This window comes from Colobus angolensis, unplaced genomic scaffold, assembly GCF_000951035.1.
Source record: "Colobus angolensis palliatus isolate OR3802 unplaced genomic scaffold, Cang.pa_1.0 Scaffold426, whole genome shotgun sequence".
Classification (NCBI taxonomy): domain Eukaryota; kingdom Metazoa; phylum Chordata; class Mammalia; order Primates; family Cercopithecidae; genus Colobus; species Colobus angolensis.
In genome coordinates this window covers 471,987-479,005 of record NW_012117666.1, presented here as the reverse complement: position 1 = coordinate 479,005, position 7,019 = coordinate 471,987, and the positions used below count along the sequence as shown (strand labels likewise).

Below are 7,019 nucleotides of genomic sequence, written 5' to 3'. Positions count from 1 at the left end.
CCCTGACCCAGTTCCTCGCCCTGTAAAGCCCGGCAGTAGTCTGTAAGTGGAGCTGCCTCCTCTGCTTTTGCCAGGAGGTAGCCTGGCAGGATTTACAATAAATCAGCTTGCCCGAACGTGGGTCTGCTGGCCTCTTTCCTTCCTCGACTGTCCTTCCAATTATCCCTTACAACACGCAGTTGCTGTTTGTGCCTTTGCCCAGGAGGGGCTGGCCTGGCAGGACAAGTGCCCTCAGGTCTCAGGGTTTTGCCATGGCCTTGGGAAGTGGCGGGTTCTGGCCTTTCAGGTCACCTGGCAGGTCAGACTTCCCTCCCCAGATGCGCAGACACCACATGGCCTGTGCCTCCCACACTCGGGGTGTCTGTGCCAGCCTCTCCGTCTCAGTGTTCCCATCTGTAGAATGGGAGCAGGACTTGCTGGCTGCAGGGCCTCCTTAATTCAAACAACATCAGCCTCGTCTCTCTTTCTTGGGGATGTCTGGGGAGCTGGAGGGGGACTCTTTGCAGAAAAACATAGAACTGACGCCAAACCCAGCTCATGAGTGACACATTCCTCACTGCATGTCCCGTCAGCAAAGTGCATTCTTCCAAAATGTCTGCTGGCCTTTCCTGGGTGCCAGGCATGATTGGGGGCTGGCCAAACCCTGGTGGCTGAGAGGGCATGGCCCGTTTTCAGGGACCTACAGTCCAGTGGGGTGGCAGACACCCCCTGCCCAAGCTATGACTCCAGGTACAAAGAGGGGACGGACCTGTAGCTGGGGCATGGCCTGGTCCTCGGACAGGGCAGGTGCTTTGGGTAGCGGGAGGCTCTGTCCACCAAGCCCAGACATCTGGGGTGCTGTAGGTGCCAGGCATGGGGCTTGACTCTGGGGCCTGCAGTGCCCAGCCTCGTGGCCATATGTGAGTGACAGGGAGACAGGCTTGGATCCCGGGAAACGATGGTCTTGATGAAGGTTTGGGCAGGTGGGACAGGCCACCCACAAGGTGCAGGTGCAATGCGTGTGACTCACTGTGAGGGGCTGGTGCTAGGCTCGCACATAGGTGGTAGGGGGCAGGGCTGCTCAACAGAGCAGGCAGCCCCAGGGAGGGACCCTTACTGGACCAAGAAGGGGTGTGGGCAGCACCAGCAAGGGGATGGCAGCAGTTCAGGACGGGGGCTGCCTCAGTGGGCAGGGAGATGCCTCAAAGCCTTCTCCAACCATGGCCTGGGGGCTCCTGAGGACAGCCCACCGTCCTTCCTGGGGGTGGGTGCACAGAGGTGCTGGCCCAGCAAGGTCCTCACCTCCACTGTCACCAAGGTCCTGTCCGGAGCTGGCCCAGAGGGAGGTGTTGCTGCCCGGCCTCGAGTGCTGGACAAGGTGGTCTGGTTGAGGGGCTGCTCTGTAGGTGCTTGACCAACAGAGGCTCAAGCCTGTCCAACCCTTTGTTGCAGACCGGAGAGATGTGAGGGTTCGGCTGGTCCAGCCTGGTGATGCCTCTCCGACCTGGGGGTTCCCGGCGAGGCTGCAGCCCACCCCTGCAGGGGTCTGAGCTCTGCTTAAGGAAATAATGGAAAAGTGCTGAGCCCCAGATACTGATTCTTCTTGCTCTGCACTCAGAGGCTGAGCCAGAGGTGCTGGGAGTGTCACAGCCTGTGTCCAGACTGAGGGGGACACTGAGGGGGACGCCCGGGGCCGGGCCCTCGAAGCCTCTGGGTTCTTCCTGCGGGTATTGACTATGTGAGGGTTTGGGGGTCTGGGTGGACCTTATGTGAGTCAGAAATCAGTGCCCTTGGGGGAGAGACAAAAACAGAGAGGGAGACACAAAGAGAGACAGAGAGACACAAAGACCTCAGAGACACAGAGAAACAGATATTGAGAGACAGCGAGAGACAGAGACACAGTGAGAGACCGGGATGAAAAGAGACAAAGAGAAAAAGACAAAGAGACACAGAGAGACAGAAAAAGATAGAGACAGAGAACTAGGGACAAACACACAGAGAACTAGAGACACAGAGAACTAGAGACACAGAGAACTAGAGACACACAGAGAACTAGAGACACAGAGAACTAGAGACAAACACACAGAGAACTAGAGACACAGAGAAAGGACAGAGAGACCCAGAGGCAGAGACAGACATTGAGAGAGACACAAAGACAGAGACACGGAAATAGAGCGTGTCTGAGAGACACACAGAGGAGAGGGCGGAGAGCCTGCCTGGCTCGCCCACACCAGCCCCCTACCCCTACCCCGTACCTCTGCTTTGGGGCAGCCGCTAGGCATGGCGCTGGCCTCCCACCAGCACTGCCAAAGAATGAAACGTCCCGGGAACTCAGCCGTGGAGGGGAGTGAAGACCTGGATCTTTGGGGGAACCAAGGAATGTTCTTGGCTTCCTTCCCAGCCTTTGACATTTTGTCTCGTTTTCTGGGAAACCAAGGGGAAAGAAAAGCCCCCTCCCACGTTTTGGAGGCTGGTTTGTAGAAACAGGACAAACCTGGTAACTTCAGAGTAAGCAGAGAAACTGTCGGAAGTCAGGAGGGCGAAGTCAGACGGGGCTGGCAGGACTGGCTTCCCTGCTGTGTGCCCCCCTCACCCTACCCGCCACCCCACCCCGTGTTTCCTGTTGCTGCTTCTGCGTTTCTGGAAGAGGCAGGTTTCCTAGGGCACTCCCAGGGTGTGGGCAGGAACAGTCTTTGTCATCAGCCGCACCTGACTTTGAATCCAGACCTGGCTCCTGGGCCTCCCACAAGCTCCCCCAGGCCTGTGACTCCGTCCCTGCGGGGTGCATGGTCCCCAGCCATCCAGGCCGGGAGTCTGCAGAAACGGCCTCTCCACCAGCAGTGACGGTGAGGGCGCTGGGTCCTGGGCTGATGGCAGAAGGTGATGGGGTCCTTCTGGTCCTGCGGGGTGACCCCACTTCTGGAAACAGTGTTAGTGACTTCTTCACCCTGGGGTTCTGCATGGGAACCTTCAGGGCCTCCCGTTGCCAACTTGCCAGCCCTTACAGATGGCTGAGTCCCTCTCCAGCTCGGGTCCCCTGGGGGCTTCTGGCTGGACAGGAGGCTCTGATTCCCCCGTAGCCCTTGCTCCTCAGTTGAGTGTGAGGCGCCCTCCCTTGCCCATTCCCTGGAGCCCAGCTCAAAGCCTGCATCTCCCCCTTTCATCAGCCTCAGGCCTGCGTGCCGCCTCCGCTCGACCTGCCGCGCCGTCTCGCCTTGGAAAGGCCGTCTCTCCCGCCAGCGGGTCCTTTCCCCTCGTAGCATCTCCTGCCAGAGACCAGGGCAGACTTGGGGGGGAAGCTTCTGCCTCATGTGACCTAGAGACTCCTGTGTGCCTGGCTCTGGGAGTACAGAAGGGCCTAGAGCTGACCATGCCCTCCGAAGGCCCTGGGGCACTAGCTGGATGTGTGCCAGAGGGTAGTAGAGGCCCCGGGGGGTAGAGCCCAGCACCCCCTTCCTGTAGAGACCTGGGGGAACAGCCCAGCAACCCCCTTGCGGCCAACCCCTGAGGCTGTTCCTGGCTGCTCCGGTGGCTGCCAGAGGGGACTGCCGGGTGACCCTGGAAATCCAGAGTGGGTGGGGCCTGTCTGACCGTTTCTAGGCGACCCACTCTTGGTTTCCAGGGTTGCCCTGGAAAGCACAGATGGGGAGGGGTTGATGGCACCCAGCCTCCCCCAAGCCTGGGAAGGAACCTCGGACCCCAGAGCCTTTCCCTGCCTATGGGGCTCTCCTCTTGGAGAACAGAGGAACCTCTCAGCCCCTCAATGCAAATTGCTAAGCGAGGACAGCAGGCGAAGGCCGCACACTGCTGGGAAAAGCCACGGCGCGGAGACAGCAGAGATGAGGGGGTGCCAGGGATGGGGAGGGAGGGAGGGAGGGGTGAATAGGTGGAGCACAGATGAGGGGGTGCCAGGGATGGGGAGGGAGGGAGGGAGGGAGGGGTGAATAGGTGGAGCACAGAGAGTTTTTAAGGCAGGAACTCCTCTGCGTGATCTTACAATGGTGGTTCCAAGCCATGAGCCACTTGTCCAAGTCCCTGGAATGCACAGCCCCAGCGAGTCCCGAAAGGAACCCTGGACTTCACTTAATGACAGTGTGTCAACTTGGGCTCGTCCACCGTGTCATTCCAATGAAAGATTGAATGATACAGGAAATTATGTGTGTTGGGAGAAGGAAACTCTCTGTACTTTCTGTCCAGTTTTTCCATAAGCCTAAAAGTGCTTTAAAAAATAAAATCCATTAGTTAAAAAATAAAATAACCCAGCCTTCTTTGCCTTCTGGGACTAACCTTGCCAGGCCCTCTCCTGCCCCCAGAGTGCCTCCCTACTCCCAGGAGACGGGCTCATCGGTTTTTGTTTTTGTTTTTTTTGAGACGGATTCTCACACTGTCGCCCAGGCTGGAGTACAGTGGCGTGATCTCCACTCACTGCAACTTCCGCCTCCCGGGTTCAAATGATTCTCCTGCCTCAGCCCCCTGAGTAGCTGGCATTATAGGCACTTGCCACCATGCCCAGCTAATTTTTGTATTTTTAGTAGAGACGGGGTTTCACCATGTTGGCCAGACTGGTCTTAGAACTCCCGACCTCGTGATTTGCCCACCTCGGCCTCCCAAAGTGTTGGGATTACAGGCATGAGCCACTGCACTGGCCAGGCCCATTGTTTATTTTGGTGCTTTCTTGCTTGGTGCATGTTCAGATGCCTCCTTTCCTGTGTCTTCCACAGAGGATGGCTCTGTGCTTTCGGTGTCTGGGCTTGATACTCCCACCACCCCATTCCCAAGCCACTGGGTTTGTAATTGTGATTACCACAAGTGTTTGCGAGTAGACTTCTTTTTTTTTTTTTTAAGAGACAAGGTCTAGCCCTTTGTCCGGTTTGGAGTGCAGTGGCACAATCCTAGCTCACTGCAGCCTCGGACTCCTGGGCTCAAGTGATCCTCCTATCTCAGCCTCCGAAAGCACTGGGCTTATAGGTGTGTGCTACCTTGCTGGGCTGCAAATTGATGTTTGAGCGGTCAAATGTCGAGGTTCCTAGTGGAGTAAGGAAGCTCTTCTGTTGCAAGACCAGTAGCCTAAATTAAGAGGAACCGCCCCATGGAAGGCAGTAGTTTTGGAATGACTTTTCGGGGCCTGAGGCTTAATGACGGGACACGTGGCTGCCTTGCTGAATGACCTTAGTGCACTGCAGAGGCCCCCAGGGCTCCTCCTCCACCCACCTTGCAGAGTGAGATGCGTCCCAGAGCTCCCAATGCAGAGGGGTGGGATGAGGGATGGAGAAGAATCTTCTAAGATATGTGGTTTTATTTTTTATTTTTATTTTTGTTTGTTTTGTTTTGAGACAGGGTCTCACTGTGTCGCCCAGGCTGGAGTGCAGGGGCACAATCATGGCTCACTGCAGCCTTGAACTCTTGGGCTCAAGTGATCCTCCCCCTCAGCCTCCTGAGTAGCTGGGACCACAGGCACCCCATTATGCCCAACCACTTTAAAAAAATTGGTAGAGATGGGTCCTTGCTATGTTGCCCAGGCTTGTATTTGTTAGAAACAGGTGCTCGGTGCCGCAAACAAGAACCAGTACTCAGACTGAAAATTTCTCAGCAAGGCAACTTTACTTCTGCAGAAGCATGCTGCTCGCATCCATCACGATTGCAAGGGCACACCGAACACAGAAAGGAAGGGGTTTTTATCCCTAACACAGTTCTGGTTTCTGTGTCTTTCCCCTATTGACTGGGGTTGGACCACACAACCTAAGCTGATCCCAGTTGGCTTAGATCTAAACTTTTTCCAAATAGGGAAAACGTGTGTCTTGTGAGCAAGAAAAAGGGAAGTGGGGGGACGAAGGGGGTAGGGTTGATTTACAACCTTACAACTTATGACCAGGAAGTTGAGTCTTTGAAGAGGAACTTAGTTGTCCCAACATATTGAACTCCTGGCCTCAAGTGATCCTCCTGCCTTGGCCTCCCAAAATGGTGGGGTTAGAGGTGTGAGCCACCGCACCAGACCTAGAGATTCAGTTTTAGAAGAAAATTAGAAAGGAGGTCGACAGAGTCACATGTACATTTATGCATGACCAGCTGATGGAGCAGGAGAGAGAGGAGGGGACGAGAGAGGCAGGGATAGTGGCGCTGCAGAGTCCTCAGAGGGAAAAAAGGAGAAAAGCTGGCCAGGCAGTTCCTGGAGCTGTCACCTGGGGGTGACATTGGACCAGGACAGCTGGGTGATGTGTCCTCCAGGCAGTGAGTGCTGAGGGTCTAAAGGAGACTCTAAACTTAGCACATCCAGACCATGGCCACTGGCCCAGTTGAACCACTGCACGGAGCAGGGAGGGGAAGGCCTGCTTCCTGTGCAGAGGGCTCTGTGTGGCTCCTTTAGACAGCAGACCACCCAAGAACACTCACGACAGGGCTGAGCTTTCGATGTTTGTTTCCCGAGAGCCTGTGGAGACACCCAGCCCTCTTGACTGCTGTGCCTGCCCAGACAGCGCCTCATAGATTAGATGGTTTTCTCTGAGCCTGTGCAAGTGACATCTGCCCACAGGCCACTTCTTCTGGGAGGCCTTCCCTCACGTGCCCTTCGACACTTTATCCCCTGAACTCCCCCGCCGCCGGTGCTTCCTGGGTCCCCCGTCTCTCTTTGCCTGGGCTGGGCATCCCTCGGTACTCCGCAGTGCTGGCTGTGGGAGTGAGCGAGGGATGAGCGGGCTCCGTGTCCGGCTCTCTGTAGGCTGTGCCAAGGCGGGGCGGGGTCTGACGGGAATTGGGATTGGAATGTTCTGGCTACTGCAGGCTGGCAGGCCTTCTGAGCTGCAGGCTCAGAGATAACCACCCAGTGAGGTGGGCACGTGGCCTGGACGCCGGGCTTGCTTAGACAGTGGCTCCCCCTGAAGACCCCTCCAGGCCAGCCTGACCGGGCAGGATGCCCCCGCCATCCTGGGAGCCAAGGGCAGCTGCAGCTGGGAGCAGCCTGCAGAGCTCTGCGGGGGAAGCTGGGTTCTGTTTGTTTTTCATGGTAAAGGTTCAGTTTTTCTTTTGCTGCCATGACAAATGGT

The 7,019-nt window shown here is 56.5% G+C and overlaps 1 protein-coding gene across 2 annotated transcripts in view; it reads left to right on the top strand.

Moving 5' to 3' along the window:
- Positions 1-7,019, top strand: part of MEGF6 (multiple EGF-like-domains 6) — a 123,118-nt gene that overhangs the window by 45,060 nt on the left and 71,039 nt on the right. The gene's annotated exons all lie outside the window — the stretch shown is intronic.